General features: G+C 39.2%; 1 non-coding gene across 1 annotated transcript; it reads right to left on the bottom strand.

The window, feature by feature from the left end:
• Nucleotides 1–269: 269 nt before the first annotated feature.
• Nucleotides 270–380, bottom strand: LOC119624961 (small nucleolar RNA SNORA3/SNORA45 family). The gene has a single exon (XR_005241121.1). It is a non-coding gene; the product is annotated as a small nucleolar RNA SNORA3/SNORA45 family (small nucleolar RNA).
• Between the last annotated feature and the right edge of the window lie 22,213 nt (nt 381–22,593).

Below are 22,593 nucleotides of genomic sequence, written 5' to 3' on the forward strand. Positions count from 1 at the left end.
GGCCTCCCAAAATACTGGGATTACAGGTATGAACCACAATTCCCGGCCATATTCTGCCTTTTCTAGACGGAAAAATATTCTAATTATTTCTAGGGTGTGCCTTCTTAATGGCTTGAGGATTGCAGTGCTAATGCTTTGAGGCTGAATTTTTCTAATTGTTCTAATTTTTTTATTTTTTAAAACTTTACAATACACCATGGCAGGTACCATCTGCCTGATAGGTGTGAGGAAAGATGACTGCCAGCCCGCTTTCTAAAACCCCAGGTAGGGCATGTTTCTAATCTGGGCACCGATTGTCTCCACCAGTGAATCAAGACCAGCAGATTCTCTGCAAGTGCCCTAGCACACCAGGACACTCGGAATGTGACTTGAGTCTTGGTGAGGCTGAGTTTTATATGAGATTAAGAGGCACTTTATAGCAAAGCTCTGGGCATCTCCGGTTGGCATCTTTGAAAGTAGAACACCAGGACACTTGTTGGAACTCTACTCAAGGCGATTTTAGGTGACTCTAGGGACAGAGGAAGAGGAAGTCAATTATTTGGTCTTTAGCTGTTGTGAGACGGGGACAGGGTATGGTCTTAGTGGGTCACACTTGAACAGGAAATTGACAGGACTTCCCAGTGGTTCTCTCAACATCTTTAGTGAGGTTTTGGTTACATTCTTGGCAACTTGTGTCAGAACCTAATCTTTCCATGTATACATGAAACAATCCTCCTTTAAATGTTTCAGGATATCATAGTTCCAGGATCCACAAAGGGGAAATTAAAATTTGGGGTCACCCCTGGTGTACCTATTGCAGATTTGAAAGACCATGCACTATAATGGTCTGTTACAAACTGAGGAAGGCTGGAAGTGCCCTGCTGACATTTAGACATGGTGGTGCCCATGGAAAGTCAATCTAGCCTAGGGAGGAAAGCAGGATATCCTCTTATTGGATGTTATAGGAAAGATATAAGGAAGGAGGTGTGAAACCGAGGCTAGACAAAAAGATTTAATTTTTGATACCTACCCAAGACCAGAGGGTGCTGAGCTAGAGTGGAGTCTAAACATGGTAACCCAGGATAGCAAAGGCAGGTGAGGTGGTGAAGTCCACAGGAAGACAAGAGGCTCACCAAAGACTGGAGGCTCGTCTGCAACCTTCTTTGCTGAGCTCAGGTTCCTTACTACTCCAAATTCTTGTGGAAATGAGGATTATAGTTTCAAACTTTAAATTAAGACTCTGTCACATCCTAATCTGTACACAGGAAGAGGAAACAGAGCACGCACACACTAGTGGCTCAACTCCCCAGACTTCTTAGAATCTTAAGTTTTGTTTGCTCTGTTGATATTTTTGTGTGTAAATGTAACAAATATGAGAAATTAATTTAACGACTTTCATAGCCCATTTACTGAGTAACCCAGAACATATCTGAGAATCAATTTTCTCTGTGCAGGGGATCCCTGGGAAGCAGTGAAGTGTGTGTGGAGGGCACCTGCCTCAAGTGGGGCTGCAGTGCTTCTGGGAGTGGGGAGTGGGGTAATCATCAAGCGAAATCCTTTCTCCTCCACTCAGGAGACCAGTGGACACTTACTAAATATTTCCCTGTTATTCACAGAAACATTTGCTTTAGGCTTTAGTATTTATTAGCTCACCACAGTGTAATTCTTAACAATCCATGGAACAGTCAGCGGGAGGTTGACTTGAGATTTATATATCCCAATTATCACTGACACTTTATTTTCAGAAAAAGTGAGTTGCAAGTTACCAAAACAGAATGGCTCAGTCCCTTCCACCATTGAATATTGATGCAGCTCTTGCCCATTGACTATGTCCTATTATATAACCAGATGTTATAATAACTTGAGTCCATATTGGTCCTCACATTTAGCCCAACCCAAGCATGGTGGGAAAAGGGGTGGACAATAATTTGCCCCAGATGGCCCCACAGGAGATAGCAGACATATTGTAGCTAGTGTCATTTTTCCACGAAAAGGATCAGTGTTGAGTTCGTGCATTTAGCAACCTTGTCGATCCAGGTGAAGTAGGACTGCGACTCCAGATTTTAACAGCAGCCAGTGTCAGAAGAAGTAGGGGACCAGGCTGCTGCCTCATGCCTGTAATCCCAGCACTTTGGGAGCCCAAGGTGGGCGGATCACAAGGTCAGGAGATCAAGACCATCTTGGCTAACACGGCGAAACCCCATCCCTACTAAAAATAACACAAAAATTATCCAGGTGTGGTGGTGTGTGCCTGTAGTTCCAGCTACTCGGGAGGCTGAGGCAGAATCGCTTGAACCCGGGAGGCAGAGGTTGCAGTGAGCTGAGATTGCGCCACTGCACTCCAGCCTGGGCGACAGAGCAAGACGCCATCTCAAAAAAAAAAAAAAAAAAAAAAAGAAAGAAAAAAAGTAGGGGCAGGGAAACACTAGAAGAAATATAGGATATTATTCAAAATTAGTCACCATTTTGAATAACTTGGGTTTTATGTTGTATTGTCCCTTGTTAATTGTTTCCTGTGCTTATAACTTATACTACTCCTTGGTTTGTTTTATTAAATAACCCATACCATGTCTTCCATGTTCCTATTCTCCCTAATCAATATATTACCAACGTAATGGGTAATTATAATATTTGGCTCTAGTTTAGGCCATTGGTTTAAATTCCATTGCGCTACTTGATGGCATCGAGCTGGAGTAGACACATCAACATATTATTGTTAGTGGTGTTAACAGGGAAACAGAAGACTGTATTAGCCTGATTCCTAAGAGAGCTCATGACAACTGAGAATTACTTATGATAATTTTTCAATATAGAAACAAAATTACTCATAGCATTGACAGAACAGGAACAGGCGTATCTAATTTACTACAGTCCACAGTTAACCACTGTATTAGTTAGAGTTCTTAAGTTCCAAGAAGTAGAACCCAACTTAAGCAAAGAAATGTATTGGAAAGATTCTGGAGGATTACAGACCCAATGGGAACCTTAAGAACCATGCTCCAAAGTAGGCAAGAAGTTATTTCCTAGAGAACCAGGAAGCAGGAGCCACGGCAGTGGTCCCAGCAGAAAGCTAGGGCCAGAATACCACCATTGGATTGATTCTTCAGCCGTTCCTTTAGTCTTCAAAGGAAGCAACCCACAGGCCAATTGTGTTCATTTTCTGACTTCCTGGCTGTACCAGTGTACCGATAGATAGGACATGATCATTTTGCCTCTTTTTTTGGGAGGCAGGCACCTAAAAATACTATTTCAACCAGACCATGAATATTTGGAGGGAAGTAATTTCTCTAAATGTGCAGCCGATGGCAACGAATGTCCTCTGCATTTACCAGGGGGCCCACCTCTGGCAAAGACCAGCGCAACAGAGGGGAGTGGAGGTTTAAGCTACCCCAGGGTACCTAATTCCTGCATTCAGCTGTGATGGCTGTCAGTCCTGTAAGCCCCTCATGCTATTTCATGTTCATTGTTTAGGTTACAATAGAGGATTCTGGCCTGGCATGGGGGCTCATGCCTATAATCCCAAAACTTTGGGAGGCTGAGGTGGTAGGATCACTTGAGCCCCAGAGTTTGAGACCAGCCTGGGCAACAAACACCCTGTCTCTACTAAAAGTTAAAAAAAAAAAAAACTAGCCTAGTGTGGTGGCACACACCTGTAGTCCTAGCTACTAAGGAGACTGAAGTGGGAGAATTGCTTGAGCCCGGGAGGTCAAGGCTGCTGTGAGCCGAGATCTTGCCACTGCACTCCAGCCTGGGTGACAAAGTGAGACCCTGTCTCAAGAAAAAGAAGAATAGAGGATTCCAAAGACTCTAGTTTTGAATAACCCAGTTATAGTCCCTCCCAAAATGTACTCTCCACCCATTTAAGGACAGTTTCTTTTTCCCCTCAGGACTATAATGAATAGTTCTTATACCACTCTCAGGAAGGGGAGAGTGACCCGTGATGACAGGTAATGCATCAGGCTTGTGTGGCTTGCTTGGAGTGTCAGCACAATTTAGTCAAATTGCACACTCATGGCTCCATAAGTTCCAGTGGCTATGGAGGTTCTTTTCACTTCTTAGGGTCTCCAGGTCTGGCCGATCATCATATTCCATTTCTCTTGGTTATCATGATTGGTGCAGTGTGTGTCAGTTGCTGGAATATTCTACAGCAATGAAGAAACAGTGCCCTTAGGCATATGCTTGTCTGAGAATAAAGTGAATGTAAAATAAGGCAGAACAATGTTTGAATTCTTAGGACTAATTCTGCATAAAGTTAGAGCTCTTCATGAACACATCAGTTCTGTGATCCAGGAAATAAATTATTTTTGGAGAAATAGTGAGTATAGGGAAGACCTGGTTGGAATTGAGATAGAATTTCCCCATAGGGGCCGAGCACGGTGGCTCACGCCTGTAATTCCAGCACTTTGGGAGGCCGAGGTGGGTGGATCACAAGGTCAGGAGTTCAAGACCAGCGTGGCCAACATGGTGAAACCCCATCTCTACTAAAAATACAAAAATTAGCTGGGCATGGTGGCGCATTCCTGTAATCCCAGTTACTCAGGAGGCTGAGGCAGAAGAATTGCCTGACCCGGGAGACAGAGGTTGCAGTGAGCCGAGATCGCGCCACTGTACCCCAGTCTGGGCTACAGAGTGAAACTCTGTCTCAAAAAAAAAAAAAAAAAAAAAAAAACCCAAAAATTTCCCTATAGGTAGGTGAGATAGGAAGCCCCTGCTCACCACCATCTCCCTTCCTTACCTAGCTCTTGTCACCCAGAGGCAACTATTTTCAAATTTTTGAGATGGATGTTTGGGTATTAACTTCTGTTTTGGCATACACTTTTGTAGCTTTCCTATTCCAAAGTTGATGGCTGTTGTGGCTACTGCTTAGTTATCATTTTGCATTTTCCCTTTACTTTTTAATAATTTTGTTTTATTTATTGTTTTGAGACAGACTCCCACTCTGTTGCCCAGGCTAGAGTGCAGTGGCACGATCTCAGCTCATTGCAACCTCCGACTCCCGGGTTCAAGCAATTCTCCCACCTCAGTCTCCCAAGTAGCTGAGATTACAGGTACATGCCACCACGCCTGGCTAATTTTTATATTTTTAGTAGAGAAAAGGTTTCACCATGTTGGCCAGGCTGGCCTCGAACTTCTGACCTCAAGTAACTCGCCCACCTGAGCCTCCCAAAGTGCTGGTATTACAGACGTGAGCCACCACGCCTGGCCTCCCTTTACTTTTATTCCTAGAATTCTGTTGGTTTGGATTCACTTTTTCCTGAATCCCAGGTCTTCCCCTCATCTGATTTGTTTTCTTTCTATTTATTTATTTATTTGAGACAAGATCTCACTCTGTTACTCAGGCTGGAGTGTAGTGGCGTGAACTCACTACAGCCTCAACCTCCCGGGCTCAAGTGATTCTCCCACCTCAGCCTCCCGAGTAACTGGGACTACATGCTCGTGCCATCACACCCAGCTAATTTTTGTATTTTTTGTAGATATGGGGTCTCACTATGTTGCTCAGGCTGATCTCAAACTCCTGAGCTCAGGCCATCTGCCCACCTCGGCCTCCTGAAGTATTGGGATTACAGGCATGAGCCAGCATGTCCAGCCTATGTTCTTATTTTGGTGAAATACATCCTTCAGTAGCTTCCTGAAAAATAATACATGGGAGATCATTTGTTCCAGTCCCTACATGCCTGATAATGTGTTTTACTCTGATGTTTGATCAATAATTTGGTCCAAATTGTATATTGAAATTAATTTTCTTTCACAATTTTAAGAACATCTATAGAGAAGTCTAATGCTTTCCTCCTGGCATTCTGCATGTAACTAATTTTTGTTTTTGTGGAAGTTTTTAGGATATTCTCTGAATTAGATATCTATTGTGGCAAAACAAATTATCCCTAAACTTAGTGGGTTTGATTTAACATTTATTATCTCACTGTTTCCATTTGGTCAGGAACTAGGTGCAGTTTAGCTAGGCCCTCTGGCTCAGGGAGTCTCAAAACGCTGCAATGAGGGTTTCAGCTGGGGCTGCAGTAAGGTTTGTTATAATTAATATAATTTTCTTCTGCTTTCACAGACTTCTCATCAAGCTGGAGATAATGAAATAATATTTAAACTGCTGAGAGAGAGAAAAAAAGCATCAATCTACCATTCTTTATCTAGCAAAAATATTGTTTAGAAATGAAGATGAAATAGACTTTTTCAGGCAAATGGAAACTGAGAGAATTTGTTGCCTGTAGACCTGAACTTTCAAAATTACAAAAAGAGAAATGATACCAGATAGAAACCTGGACATATACAGAGCAATAAAGAATATTGGAAATGGTAAATATGGGCTAAAGCAAAAGATTTTTCTTATTTTTCAATTGTCTCTAGAAGACAATTGAATATTTAAAATAGTAGTAATAGTAGTAATAATAATAATGCATTGTTGGATTTGAAGCATATATAGAAATCATGATGACAATGGCACAAACGAAAGGAAGGGAAAATGGAAGGCTGTTGTTCTAAGGTTCACATTATAACTGAAGTAACATAATATTTTATGAAGGTAGACTAGGGTAGTTAAGGATATATATTGAAACCTTAGAAGAACCATTAAAACAGTAAAACTAGGAGGTATAGCTAATAATCCAAGAGTGGAGGTTAAAAAAAATCCCAAAACTTAATAAACCTAAAAGAGGGTGGGAAAAAAAGGAACAAAATATCTATATAATATATAGAAAAGTAATAGTTAGATGATATATTTAAACCAAAACCTGTCAATAATCAAATTAAACATAAGTGGTCTAAACAGTCCAATTAAAAGGCAGAGACTGTTGGACTGGATAAAAATAGCTAAAGCTATTTTGTTTATAAGAAAACTAGGTTAAACATAAATATTCCTATAAAGCAAAAGTAAAAGGATAGAAAATGATAAAACACTAGTCAAAGACTAGTGAAAAGAAAGTTGGAATGGCTATATTAACAGCAAGAAAAAACATAATTTGAAATAGAACTTTTACTAGGAATTAAGAAGGATATTTCAGAATGGTAAAGGAATCAAGGAACGTAGCAATCCTAAATGGGTATGATAGAGTTTTAAAATTAATAAAGCCAAAAAGTTGAAACAGAAAGAGGCTATCTACAATTATAGTTGAAGATAAACACTTTTCCTTTAGTGACTGGTAAAACAAGCAGACAAAAATTGTCAATTATACAGAAAAAGGGAACAATGCTTATATTAGAGTTCTCCAGAGAAACAGAACCAACAGGATCTATCTATCTATCTATCTATCTATCTATCTATCTATCTATCTATCTGTCTGTCTGTCTGTCTGTCTGTCTATCTATCTATCTATCTATCTATCTATCAATCAATCACTCATCTATCAACATTTAAGGAATTGACTCGTGACTGTAGGGGCTTGGCAAATCCAAAAGCTGTAGGGTAGGCTGGCAGGCTGGAGACTCAGGGAAGAGTTGTCTTTCAGGTCCACAGGCAGTCTCCTGGCAAAACTCTTTCTTGCTTGGAAGAGGCTAGTCTTTGTTCTATTAAGGCCTTCAGCTAACTGGATACATCAGCCTACTCACGTTATGAAGGGTGATCTGCTTAATTCAAAGTCCACTGATTCAAATGTTAATTTCATAGAAAACAAAAGTGATGTTTCCCACAGAAGCATCCAGACTAACATTTGACCAAATATCTGGGCACTGTGACCCAGCCAGGCTGTTATACATAAAATTAATCATCATAACTCTGATCAGACTTGACCCAAAAACTGACAAACTACATATTATTTTCAAGTTTGCATGGAACATTTGCCAAGACAAGCCATAAAACCAGTGTCACTAGATTTAAAAGGAGTAGTATCAAAGTGCATCCTCACATCACAATGAAGTTAAATTCATTAAGAGGAAGATACCTGGAAGCTCCGTAAATATGTGGAAATTAGATCATATACTTCCAAAGAATTCATGAATTTAAGAAATCACAAAGAATGTTATAAAATATTTTTAACTGACGGCCGGGCGTGGTGGCTCAAGCCTGTAATCCCAGCACTTTGGGAGGCCGAGACGGGCGGATCACGAGGTCGGGAGATCCAGACCATCCTGGCTAACACGGTGAAACCCCGTCTCTACTAAAAAATACAAAAAACTAGCCGGGCGAGGTGGCGAACGCCTATAGTCCCAGCTACTCGGGAGGCTGAGGCAGGAGAATGGCGTAAACCCGGGAGGTGGAGCTTGCAGTGAGCTGAGATCCGGCCACTGCACTCCAGCCTGGGAGATAGAGCGAGACTCCGTCTCAAAAAAAAAAAAAAAAAAAAAAAAAAAAATATATATATATATATATATATATATTTTTAACTGAATAAAAATGAAAACTCTATATATCAAAATTTTTGGTATACAGATAAAGCAGTGCTTGGAGAAAAGCTTATAGCTTTAAGTGTTTATATTAGAAAAAAGTCTAAAGTAATTCATGTAAGCTTTCATCTTAAACTAGAAATAGAGTAAATAATGGAAGGTAACCAATAGAAAAGGTAAATGAAACAAGTTGCTTTATTTTTAAAAACTGATAAACTTCTAGCTTGACTGCTCAAGAAAAATTGAAAGTAGACACAAATTATGAACATTTGGAATGAATAAGAGCATATCACTACAGAGCCTAAAGATCTTTTTTTTTTTTTTTGACAGTTAAAAAAAATCAGCTTTATTGATATAATTTACATACAATAAAATCCACTAATTTGAATTGTACAGTATGAATTTTTGTAATCTATAGTCATATAACTGCCACCACAATCAAGATTTAAGTTATTTTCATCACCCCCAAAAGCATCTGGTCTTTTATTATTATTATTATTTTATTTTATTTTATTTTATTTTTGAGACGGAGTCTTGCTCTGTCGCCCGGGCTGGAGTGCAGTGGCGCGATCTCGGCTCACTGCAAGCTCTGCCTCCTGGGTTCACGCCATTCTCCTGCCTCAGCCTCCTGAGTAGCTGGGACTGCAGGCGCCTGCCACTGCGCCTGGCTAATTTTTTGTATTTTTAGTAGAGACAGGGTTTCACCATGTTGGTCATGGTGGTCTCGATCTCCTGACCTTGTGATCCGCCCGCCTCGGCCTCCCAAAGTGCTGGGATTACAGGCGTGAGCCACCGCGCGCGGCCTGGTCTTTTATTATTAAGGGTAATGTTAGCTGTTGGATTTTTGTAGATGAACTTTATTTATTTATTTATTTATTTATTTATTTATTTATTTATTATTGTTATACTTTAAGTTCTAGGGTACATGTGCACAACGTGCAGGTTTGTTACATATGTATACCTGTGCCATGTTGGTGTGCTGCACCCATCAACTCGTCAGCATCCATCAACTCATCATTTACATCAGGTATAACTCCCAATGCCATCCCTTCCTGCTCCCCGCTCCCCATAATAGGCCCCAGTGTGTGATGTTCCCCTTCCCGAGTCCAAGTGATCTCATTGTTCAATTCCCACCTATGAGTGAGAACATGTGGTGTTTGGTTTTCTGTTCTTGCGATAGTTTGCTGAGAATGATGGTTTCCAGCTGCATCCATGTCCCTACAAAGGACACAAACTGATCCTTTTTTATGGCTGCGAGCCTAAAGATCTTAAAAGGATATTAAAGAAATAGTATGAACAACTTTATGCTAATATACGTGACAACTTAAGTAAAATGGACACATTCCTTTAGAAAAAAATTACCAAAACTGGGCCAGGTGCCATGGCTCACACCTGTAATCCCAGCACTTTGGGAGGCTGAGGCGGGAGGATCACCTGAAGTCAGGAGTTTGAGACGAGCCTGGTCAACATGGTGAAACACCGTCTCTAGTAAAAATTACAAAACAATTAGCCGGGTGTGGTGGCACATGCCTGTAATCCCAGCTACTCAGGAGGCTGAGCCAGAAGAATCGCTTGAACTCGGGAGGTGGAGCGTGCAGTGATCTGAGAATGCACCACTGCACTCCAGCCTGGGCGACAGAGTGAGACTCTGTCTCAAAAAAAAAAAAAAAAAAAAAAAAAAATTACCAAAACTGACTAAAGAAGAAATAAAAAATTGAATAGCCTTACATTTGTTAAATAATTTTTATTTATAATTAAAGATATTTTTATAAAGAGTACTCTGGGACCATAAGGCTTCACAGCTTAATTGTATTAAATATTTAAGGAAAAAATAATACCAACTTTCTTCATAGTCTTTCAGAAAATAGAGGCATATCCATTTTTCTAACTCATTTTAAGAAATAGCATCATTCTAATATCGAAAGCAAACAAGGACATTGCAAAGAAGAAGGGGAAGAAGGAAGAGGAGGAGAAAGGGAAGTGGGAGATGGAAAAGAAGGAAGGCAATTACAGAGCAATATTTCTCATGAACATAAACACAATTTTTAAAAAAAGTATTAACAGGCCAGGCCTGGTGGCTCACACCCATAATCCCAGCACTTTGGAAGGCCGAGGCAGGTGGATCACAAGGTCAGGAGTTCGAGACCACCATGACCAACATGGTGAAACCCTGTCTCTATAGCGGAGAATGGTGGCACATGCCTGTAATCCCAGCTACTCAGGAGGCTGAGGCAGGAGAATCACTTGAACCCGGGAGGCGGAGGTTGCAGTGAGCCGAGATCGCGCCACTGCACTCCGGCCTGAGCAACAGAGCGAGACTCCATCTCAAAAAAAAAAAAAAAAAAAGTATTAACAAATTAAATTTAGTGATATATACAAAAGAGACTACATTATAATCAAATAGGGTTTATTCCAGAAATCCAAGGTTGAATTAAAAGTCAACTAATTAAATCACTAAGTTAATGAATAAAGGGGACAAACTGTATTGTCATTTTAATAGATGAAAAAAGAGCACATAACATTTAAATCCATTTAAGATGTCTAAGCAAACGAGTAATAAAAGGGAACTCCCTCAACCTGATAAAGGGCATCTGCGAAACACCTGGAGCTAACATCATGCTTAATAGTAAAAGACTATTATTATTTTACCCAAAGATTGAGAATAAGGCAAACATATCTGCTTTCAGTCTTTAAATCAACATAATACTGGAGCACCTATGCAGTGAAAAATAAGGCAAAGAAAAAAAAAAGAGTCATAGAGATTGGAAAGAAAGAAGTAAAACTTTCTTTATTCTAGGAAAAAATAATCATGTATATAAACAATCTCACGAAATCTACAAAGCATCTACTAGAAATAATAAATGAGTTTAGCAGGGTAGCAGGACACAAGGGCAGTGTACTGGCAATTAATTTGCAGTAGCATCAGAAAGCATGAACATAAAGATTAATTTAACAAAATGTATGTAAGATCTGCACACTAAAAACTACAAAATTGTAGGTTCACACTTGAAAATGCACCCAAAGGCAGGCACTGTGAGCTGCACAACCACACACTCATTTCCAACCCTCTTGCCTGCCTCTGTCTAGGAGCTGAAAAAGGCTACGTACCCATTTTTATTTATTTACTTATTTATTTTGCAGCTACCCTTGCAGCTAATGGTAGTCAAAGGACCTATTTGCGGCAAATGAGAGCGATGTAGGATAATCTTCCAGGCCACTTCTGGGACAGCCGCACCCTCTAGCTTCCTGCCCTGGATGTAGATGTGCTGTCTGAAACTGCGAAAACCTTCCAACCAGGAAGTCACACACTAAAGTGACAAGTATTCTGACAGCTCTGACTGCCTACTTCCATATTTCCTGTAATATTAAATAATTGATTGCTGTTATGGCTTAAGTCAAAGTTAGTTAGCTATCCTGTTACTTACATTCCATGCTGATACATGACCTCACACAACTGGGAATAGATAGATAATGGCGCCCAAAAGATTAGGAATCTGCTGGGCATGGTGGCCAAAGATTAGGAATTCTGCTGGGCATGGTGGCTCACACCTATAATCCCAACACTTGGAAGGCCGAGGTGGGAGGATCGCTTGAAGCCAGGAGTTTCAGACCAGCCTGAGCAGTGTAGTGAGACCCTGGTTCTACAAAAAATAAAATAAAATAAAATTGGCCAAGAAAGGCAGATCACTTGAGGTCAAGAGTTCAAGACCAGTCTGGCCAACATAGTGAAACCCTGTCTCCACAGAAAAAAGTACAAAAATGAGCCGAGTGTGGTGGCATGTGCCTGTGGCCCCAGCTACTCAAGAGGCTGAGGTGGGAGGATTGCTTGAGCTGGGAATGCAGAGGTTGCAGTGAGCCGAGATTGTGCCACCACCCTCCAGCCTGTGTGACACAGTGAGATCCTGTCTCAAAATAAATAAATAAATAAATAAATAAAGTAAAAAAATTTAGCCAGGCATGGTGGCACGCACCTGTAGTCCTAGGCTCGGGCATGCGGATTGCTTGAGCCCAGGAGTTTGAGGTTGCAGTGAGCTATGATCACACCACTGCACTGCAGCCTAGATGACAGAGTGAGACCCTGAATTTAACAACAACAGCAAAAGGACAGAAAGTCTCATTTGGGAATCTCGCAATTCTAATTGAGTGAATGCAGTTTCTCTTCATTCTCCTTCCTCATCTCAGTTCAGAAGAGCTCCTATAGAACCCCTTAAAGCTGATGTCCATATGGAGAATAAGTACTTATAGAGTAAGGGAGGCTAAATTTGGGACTTGCACTCAACAGACAGTGCCCTGAGTGTCTGCAGAGTCCCTTTCCCATCTTACTCCAGAGGGTGCAAGAGGCCACAGTGGGGAGCAGAGGTGGCCCCCAGGAGTGTGCACTGCTGTGTTTATAGTCTTCACAGCCTTCGTGTGATGGTTTAAGTGAAGTTGCTGAGAGGTTTAAGAATTGGGAAATAATCCTTTTGAATCTCTTATAATTGCTATTAAATCATAAATTTCCTGTAATTAATAGAACTCAGGAACAAGTGGTAACCACGGCATTTTTTCAGGGTCAGCTCTCAGTCAATGGAGCAGCACTAACACCCATGTGTTTCATAGACATTAGAACTGCTGTTTTCTAGAGACAACTGAACTCTCTCTTCTCCCACCCGCAGGGATTGAGCTTCTTAGTGTTTGGACTTATTGTGCCAAAATTGGTTTTCATCTAAACAAACCAATACTTCTAGATAGCTAATAGCCCCAATCACTTTTCCATTAACTGCTGGAATTTGACAGGTGCCCCAGAAATACCTTGGGACATTCATTTGAAATTTAAATGAAGGGGACACTTTTAGGCAGCTCTGGAAACATGAAGGCAGCTCTAGCTTTGCCCTCCTCAGCCCCATGTATGTGATTTTGTTACTCATCAAGTCCAGTATGAGAACCTGCAAGCTGGCCAATGCATTGTGCACTTAGGAACAATGCACTCATCTATTTTAGGCCCCTGTTCTGAGTGCAAGGCTCTATCCACAATGATTTCCTGATTTCTTCCTGATCACTCCAGTGCAGGGTGAGGGGAATGGATAAGGTCTCTCAGTTTTACATGTCATATCATTAACAGACCGCTTTAAAAAATAGATTTAGGTGGTACAAGTACATAATCAGCATAGCAATTGATGTAGAAGAACTATTTGAAAAATCCAACACCCATTCATGATAAACTCTTTAAAAACTAGCAATAGAGGGGGAATATCCTCAAATTGATACAGGGTATTTATAAAAACCTACACTGAATGGCATACTTAATGGTAAAGGCTGAATATGTTCCCCTTGTGATCAAGAACAATACAAGGATGTCTGCTCTTACCACTCTTATTCAACATAGCATGAGAAGTTGTAGCCAGCACAGTAAAGCAAGAAAAGAAGTCAAAAAGATCATACAGGAAGAAACAAAATTGTTCCTATTTGCTAATGACATACTTAGATATGTAGAAATCCCCTCAAAACTTATAAAAGATAAAAATAAACCCTAGAACTAATAAGTGAGTTCAGCAAGGTCACATGATACAAGATAAATATAAAATAATCGATTGCACTTCAATCGTCGTTGGTAATTACCAATGAGCATGTGCACACCAAAATTAAAAATATGGTCCCACTTACAATCATTAAAAAAATACTAAAGTGTAAATCTAAAAAGAATTACAGAACTTGTATACTGTATACTACAAAATTGAAATCACTGGTGAAAGAAATCAAAGAAGACCTAAGTAAATGGTGAGACATATCACAGTTTATGGATTGGAAGACTCAGTATAGTAAATATTTCAATTCCCAAATGGATATTCAGGTGTAACATAATTCCAGCAAGACTTTTTTGCAGATATAGACAAGAATATTATAAATTTAGATGGAACTGCAAAGAAATCAGAAGAGCTAAGACAATTCTAAAGGCAAGAATAAGAATGAGAAGAATTTGTCTACTCCATTTCAAGACTGATTTTATAGCTTTACCAATTAAGATTGTATAGTATTGGCAGAGGGATAAACACATAGAAGAATAAAGCAGAATAGGGAACCCAGAAAGATATCCACACAAATGTGCCCAAATGATTTTTGACAAAGATTCACAAGTAATTAAAAACAGGAAAGATGGCCGAGTGCGGTGGCTCACGCCTGTAATCCCAGCACTTTGAGAGGCCGAGGTGGGCTGATCCCCTGAGGTCAGGAATTCTAGACCAGCCTGACCAACATGGCAAAACCCTGTCTCTACTAAAAACACAAAACTAGCTGGGTGTGGTGGCACATGCCTGTAATTCCAGCTACTCAGGAGGCTGAGGCAGGAGAATAATTTGAACCCAGGAGACAGAGGTTGCAAAGAGCCGAGGTCGCGCCACTGCACTCCAACTGGGGAAACGAGAGCAAAACTCCATCTCAAAAAAACCAAAAAAAACAAAACACCAGGAAAGACTACCTTTTCAATGAATGATTTCTAGAGCAATTGGACATCCACAGGCAAAAAAATAAACGTTTCCCTATGTTTCACAGTTTATACAAAAATTAACTTAAAATGGATCAAGGACTTAATATAAAATGTAAAACTATAAAACTTTTAGGGAAAAAATCATAAGAGAAATCTGCAAGAACTAATGTTATGCCAAAAGTTCTTAGACTGGACACCAAAAACATGATCCACAAAAGAAAAAGTTAATAAATTAGACTTCGTAAAAACTTAAAACCTTTGCTCTAGAAAAGACCTTGTTAAGAGGATGAAAATATAAGCTACAGACTGGGAGAGAACACATATCCACAAACCACATATTTTCAAACCACATATCCAACAAAGAACTAGTCTATGGAATATATTAAGAACTCTCAAAGCTTAGCAGTTTAAAAAAACCCCTCAATCTAAATAGGCAAAAGACAAAAAAGACATTTCATGGATGAGGATGTACAGATGACAATCACATGCAAAGATGTGTTATAAGAGAAACTCACTTGCATTAGGAATATTTATTTTCTCTCACACCTTGTTTTGTCTTTGTCTACAGCACTTATCATCACAGTATGTATCATGTATTCATTTGTTTCTTTATTGTCTGTCCCGCTCCAGTAAAATGTCATCTCTATGTGGGTGGGAACCCTGGGTTCTGTTCACTGCTTTTTCACCAGGACCAGAATTGTGCCTGGCTGGTGGTAACCACTCAGTACATATTTGTGGAATGAATGAATACATGCCCTTGCATGCTTAGATGAACTCAGCTGTGAGTTTTATCCATGGGGTCCTGGTATTTTAAAATAATAGATTTTAAAATCATTTTTCCTTTTTTGTCTATAGTAATTTGGTTCAATTTTCTACTCCTTGGATAATTAATACTTCACTCAAAAACTATCAGTTTCCTCTACATTTCAAAAATAATTTCCATAGATTTAGTAGTCTGTTATAATTCTTTTACTCTATCTTTTTAAATCTCTTTTTTATAAGGATCAACATGAGTTTTCTACTTTATCATTTTTTTTGTTTAATGAATTAATTTTGCATTTATTTTTGTTGTATTTTTACCTCACTGAATTCACCTTATTTTTATTTACTTATTCGGATTCATTTTACTGTCTTTTCCCCCTAATTTCTTAAGGTTATGTATTAGTAATGATGAAGACTAAATTGCTGTAACAAAAGGATCCCAAAACCTCTTTATTTCTCTTTCATGGAACAGTCCAGGAGGGGTAGGTGATCTATTCTACAAATTTATTTCAGGAACACAGGCAAACAGGACGATGCTACCACTCTCTAAGGTAGGGATTAGCATGCTACAGCATACAGACAAATTCTACCTGTGGTTTATTTTACAAATAAAGTTTTATTGCAATGCAACCATGCTAATTTGTTTACATGTTGCCTGTGGCTGCTTCTCATCTATAATGGTAGAGCTGAGTAGTTATGGCAGAGAGTTATGGCAGAGTTGAGTAGTTATGGCCCACAAAAATGAAATTATTTTCCCTCTGGCCTTTTTCAGAAGAGCTTGCTGATGCTGCTCTAAGGCAGTGTCCAGTCTGCATAATCAAAACTGGGTCACCAACACGTGCTGGCTGTTTTCAGCTTGTGGGGAGAGAAAAGGAAATGTGGAGAAGTCACATGCACTGTACCAAGAAGAGGTACACAGCCTTCCACTCACATTTTACTGGTGAAACTGTCACATGGCCACATCTAGCTGCAAGGGAGTCTGGGGACTGCAGTTTAGTTGGGCATCAGCTACACACACCATGGCCCACCTACTATTCTTTCACTGTGGTAAAAGGAGAGAATGGAGTTTGGAGGATAGCTACCATTTCCTCCTTAGATAAACATGAAGTGCCTATATTTTCTGTCTTTCTTCTTTAATAATGAAGAAATGTCAAACAATGATTTTTTTTCCAGAACAACTTCTTTGACTCAGAGGTTCTGGTATGATACAGCCTCCTTTTCATTGTGTATTTCTTTTAGGTAGTTTGTAATTTCAGTTTGGAATTCTTCTTGAAGGAATATTTTGGAGGATGTTTCTTAGTTTTCAAATACTTATGTATTTTTTAAAGTCACATTTTGATTATTTATTTCTATTTGTTAAGAGAATGTGTCCCTAAAATGTATACTTAGACAAATGTGTTTATGACCAAATGAATAAGGAATTTTGTAATACCTGGACACACATATGTATGTGTATATATTCCTTTTTCAAATGACAAAGATTTATCTAATAACTACACACAAGTTTGATTATATATTATGTCCTTTCTTATTTTTATCTTTTTATATCTAATTCTGAAAGATTAAATTCCCTCATTCTAATATAATTTTTAGAATTTTTTGCATTTCTAATAATTTCCATTTATATATTTACCTGTCATGTTTTTAAATTTAAGTTTACTATATTTTCCTATTTATTTATTTATTTATTTATTTATTTATTTATTTATTTATTGAGACAGGGCCTCACCTTGTCCCCCAGGCTGGACAGTGGCACAATCTCAGCTCATTTTAGCCTTGACCTCCTGGGTTCAAGGGATCCTCCTGCCTCAGCTCCCCAAGTAGCTGAGACTATAGGCACATGCCCAGCTAATTTTTGTGTTTTTCGTAGAGACAGGGTTTTACCATGTTGCTCAGGTTGGTCTCCAACTCCTAAGCACAGTGATTCACCTGCCTCAGCCTCCCAAAGTGCTAGGATTATAGGCATGAGCCATTGCACCTTGCCAAGTTTATTATATTTTCTTTAAACATTGTTCATTTAATGTTATTTGTATCTATGTGTTTCTTTTTGGATATTTAATCTTAAATCTATGTTTTCAGATATTAATAATTTGTGATTGTGATGTCTTTTTGCTAGTATTCATTTATTGTAGTATTCACTTTTTTCCTAAGCCTTATATCTCTAGTAAGAAAAAAAAAAAAAGCCTTACTAGAGAAGGTAAATGAGGATAATAAAATATGCTCTTTTATAAGGCTGAGAGAAGATAATGGCTGGGAGAGTTTTGTAAATCATAAAGAACTACACATATAAAAAATATTGTTCATTCTGCTACTGGGTCTGTGGACCTGCCTAAGTTGTTGCTCTCTGACTTCAATTATACATTCTGGGCAGACCAGATCTATTATCTATTAATTATCTATCTATCTATAATCTATCCATTATCTATTTATCTATTTATCTCTTCTATCTAGATTATGATTCTAACCAATTTAATCATTAGCAGTGGGCTGTGTCTACTATTCCAACATAACTATATCACACACCTGCCCATTTTCATTGACAATACTAGATAGAATATTTATGCCATTACTATTTTGGAACCCATAAAGTATTGAGTGAAAAGTATGTTTTTATTTTCCTACTATTGTTATCTAAAAACATATACAGTGTTTCAAGAAAACAAGCTACTGTGAAGTATCAAATAAATACTCTGGTTGGGGGCTGAGGTTGAGAGCCAGCACTTTTTTTTTTTTTTTTTTAACATCAATGTTTATTTTAAGTTCCAGGGTACATGTGCGGGATGTACAGGTTTGTTACATAGGTAAACACGTGCCATGGTGATTTGCTGCACAGATCAACCCATCACCTAGGTATTAAGCCAAGCATCCATTAACTATTCTTCCTGATGCTGTTCCTTGCCCTGTACCCCTGACACGGCCCAGTGTGGGCTTTTCCCTCCTCATATGTCCATGTGTTCTCATCGTTCAGCTCCCACTTATAAATGAGAACATGCAGTGTTTGGTTTTCTGCTCCTTTGTTAATTTCCTGAGGATAATGACTTCCAGCTCCATTCATGTCCCTGCAAAGGACATGATCTCATTCCTTTTTATTGCTGCATAGTATTCCATGGTATATATATGTATCACAGTTTCTTTACCCAGTCTATCACTGATGGGCATTTGGATTGATTCCATGTCTTTGGTATTGTGAATAGTGCTACAATAAACATACATGTGCATGTATTTTTATAACAGAATGATTTATATTCCTTTAGGTATATATCTAGTAATGGGATTGCTGGGTCAAATGGTATTTCTGCTTCTAGATCTTTGAGGAATCATCATACTGTCTTCCACAATGGTTGGAGTAATTTACATCCCCACTAACAGTATAAAATATTTCCTTTTTCTCCACACCTCACAAGCATCTGTTGTTTCTTGACTTTTTAATAATCATCATTCTGCCTGGTGTGAGATGGTATCTCATTATGGTTTTGATTTGCATATCTCTAATGAGAAATTTCTCTAATTGAACTTTTTTTCATGTTTGTTGGCTGCATGAATGTCTTCTTTTGAGAAGTGTCTGTTCATGTCCTTTGCCCACTTTTTAATGGGATTTTTTTTTCTTGTAAATTTGTTTAAGTTCCTAGTAGACTCTGGATGTTAGACCTTTGTCAGATTGATAGATGGCAAAAATTTTCTCCCATTCTCTAGGTTGTTTGTTTACTCTGACAATAGTTTTTTTGCTGTGAAGAAGCTCTTTAGTTTAATTAGATCTCATTTGTCAGTTTTTGCTTTTGTTGCCATTGCTTTTGGTGTGTTTGTCATGAAATCTTTGTCCGTGCCTATGTCCTGAATGGTATTGCCTAGAGTTTCTTCTAGGGTTTTTATTGCTTTGGGTTTTACATTTAAGTCTTTAATCCATCTTGGGTGAATTTTTGTATAAGGTATAAGGAGGGGTTCTAGTTTCGATTTTCTGCATATGGCTAGACAGTTCGTCCAGCAATATTTATTAAAGAGGCAATCATTTCCCCATTGCTTGTTTTTGTCAGGTTTGTTGAAGGTCAGATGGTTGTAGGTATGCAGTCTTATTTCTGAGTGTTTTATTCTGTTCCCTTGGTCTATTTGTCTGTTTTTGTACCAGTATCATGCTGTTTTGGTTACTGTAGCCTTGTAGTATAGTTTGAAGTCAGGTAGGGTGATGCCCCCAGCTTTGTTCTTTTTGTTTAGGATTGACCTGGCTATACGGGCTCCTTTTTGGTTCCATATGAATTTTAAAATAGTTTTTTTCTAACTCTGTGAAGAATGTCAATGGTAGTTAAATGGGAATAGCATTGAATCTGTAAATTACTTTGGGTACTATGGCCATTTTCACAATATTAATTCTTCCTATCCATGAACATGGAATGTTTTTCCATTTTTTTTTTTTGTGGGTCCTCTCTGATTTCCTTGAGCAGTGGTTTGTCATTCTCCTTGAAGAGGTCCTTCACTTCCCTTGTTAGGTGTATTCCTAAATATTTTACTCTGTTTGTAGCAATTATAAATGGGAGTTCATTCATGATTTGGCTCTCTGCCTGTCTGTTGTTGATGTATAGCAATGCTAGCGATTTTTGTACATTGATTTTTGTATCCTGAGACTTTGCTGAAGTTACTTATCAGCTTAAGAAGCTTTTGGGCTGAGACAATGGGGTTTTCTAGATATAGGATCATGTCATCAGCAAACAAACATAATTTGAGTTCCTCTCTTTCTATCCGAATACACTTTTTTTCTTTCTCTTGCCTGATAACCCTGGCCAGAACTTCCAATACTATGTTGAATAGGAAGGGTTAAAATTGTTCTTAAATCACAATAAAATTATAGTTGCAAGCAGTCACATGACAAAATGCCTCTAGCACAACTTCCACTCATTCCCATGTGGTTAAAAACGTGAAATTACAGACTTGAAAGCTTGTTTTTTTCTCCAACATGTTTCTACCTTGTCAGTGGTCACTTCTTTTTATGTCCATAATCTAATTCCTTCTTTGTTTCTGAACAATCTTCTGGATACTAGAACAGGAATATCCATTTATTTTAAATCTTATTTTGTCCCTTGGCTTTAAATGTGGTTCTTGTAAACAACTTGTGTAAGTTAAAAAAATCCATTATGACAGTGTATGTCTTTTTATAGGGGAATGCAACTCATTCATTACATTTGCATTCACACTGGTACTTAAGCTTTATGTTTTATATATATACATATTAGTCTGGGTTCTCCAGATAGAACCAGCCGGAATACACTCTCTCTCTCTCTCTCACACACACACACACACACACCTCTGCCATAAGGAATTGACTGATGTGATTATGGAAGCTGAGAATTGCAAGATCTGCAGCTGGCAAACTGGAGACCCAGGAGAGTCAATGGTGTAAGTTCCAGTCTGAGTCTGGCTGAGTCCAAAGGGAGAAGAAGCCCAATGTCCCAGCTCAAAGACAGTCAGGCAGAGAGAAAGAATTCTTTCTTACTCATCCTTTTATTCTATTCAGGTCTTCAATGGATTGGATGAGGCTCACCCACGATTGGGAGGACAATCTGTTTTCTTCAGTCTATCAATTCAAATGTTAATCTTACCCAAAAACATCCTCACAGACACATCCAGAAATGTTTAACCAAATAACTGGGCATCTCATGGTCCAGTCAAGTTGATATATAAAATTAACCATCACAAGTGTGCCCCTTGTCAATGTGGACACCTCCTCAAACCATGCTTATTTCCAAATAAATATAATAACAAAGTGATAATTCTGCCTAACAGGGTACAGCTATCCTGCATACCAGCAGAAACACACTAACCCCTTCCCCAGAAGATGAGGTAAAATCCTAGAATGATGTTTACCCTTCTGATAGCTCATAACTTAAATACTATAATTGAAATACTTAACTACATTTAAGTATTATGATATAAAGTTAATTCATGTTATGTTATATAAGGGAATTAGAAAGGGAATAAAGCAAAAGTATTTGCATATATATGTATATGTATATTAATGCACACAAACATATTCATAGCAAGATAACTCATAATTACAATCTCATTTCTGTAACTGATCACATGATTGTAGCTGGTATTTGTAACTACTGACAAATACCATTACCCATTCTGCATTCCCTTTGCCTTCAGCAAACACTTTAGCTGGTTGTGATTCTTTACCTGGTGGGGTGAACCAACCCTTCATTCCTGAAGGGTCTGGACCATGAGCAGTGCTGCCTATATTGGGTTGTTGTAATTTTACACTGACCTTAATCACAGGGCATGGTCATACTAAAAGAAGCCCGAAGGTATCTCCTGTATTCCAGAAACTCTCTCCCTTAGCTCTATTGTGGAGTAGTAGTCCCAATTCCCTCTGGTAGTCAGGATCAATCACTCTAGCCAGATCAGTAATTCCCCTTTTTTGTCTATTGATTCAGAGGCATGGAGATCCCCAGTGGCCAGGCAGCAGTCTTTCACTCTGCGGTTTTCAAGTCCTTGATGGTGGCACCGTCTCTGCAGTCCCACCAGAGATGTGTTATTGTTTTTGATTTACTACTTTCCTAGGTGGAGTCAGCTCTAATGGCTTCCATTTGGTCTTTCCCACAATAATAACCCTCACTACACAGGTTAGGGAACTAATGTGGGGATTCTGCGAACTGCTGAGTATATCTATTTCAACTATGCATTCCAGAACAGAGGTACACCTGATAGCAGCAGCAGCCTGTCTGGAGCAGCTGCTGCCATGACACTGGCTGCAGCAGGGGAGGCCCAGCTAGGGCTGCATGCTCCATGGAGCCACAGGGACCCGGGAACAGGTGGAAGCCCTGTCCCCTTCCAAGCTGGCAGGTGAGAGCACTGCCCTCCTGGGTGCAGCTGCAGGTGCTCAGCCATGGCTGCATACTGGACATCCCTGTACTCTCTGGGGCCCAGGAAACCCCCCTTCCCCACAGGCTTAGAAGTGCCTGGTCCTGCTGCTTGGCCTCTCCCTGCTCCCAGTGCCAGCTCCGATTTTGGAGCAAAGTTCTGGCTGAGTCCTGGATGCTGTCTGACCTGGCTGGGTGTGCACACAC

The sequence above is a fragment of the Chlorocebus sabaeus genome, chromosome 8 (assembly GCF_047675955.1).
Source record: "Chlorocebus sabaeus isolate Y175 chromosome 8, mChlSab1.0.hap1, whole genome shotgun sequence".
In the NCBI taxonomy this organism is placed as follows: domain Eukaryota; kingdom Metazoa; phylum Chordata; class Mammalia; order Primates; family Cercopithecidae; genus Chlorocebus; species Chlorocebus sabaeus.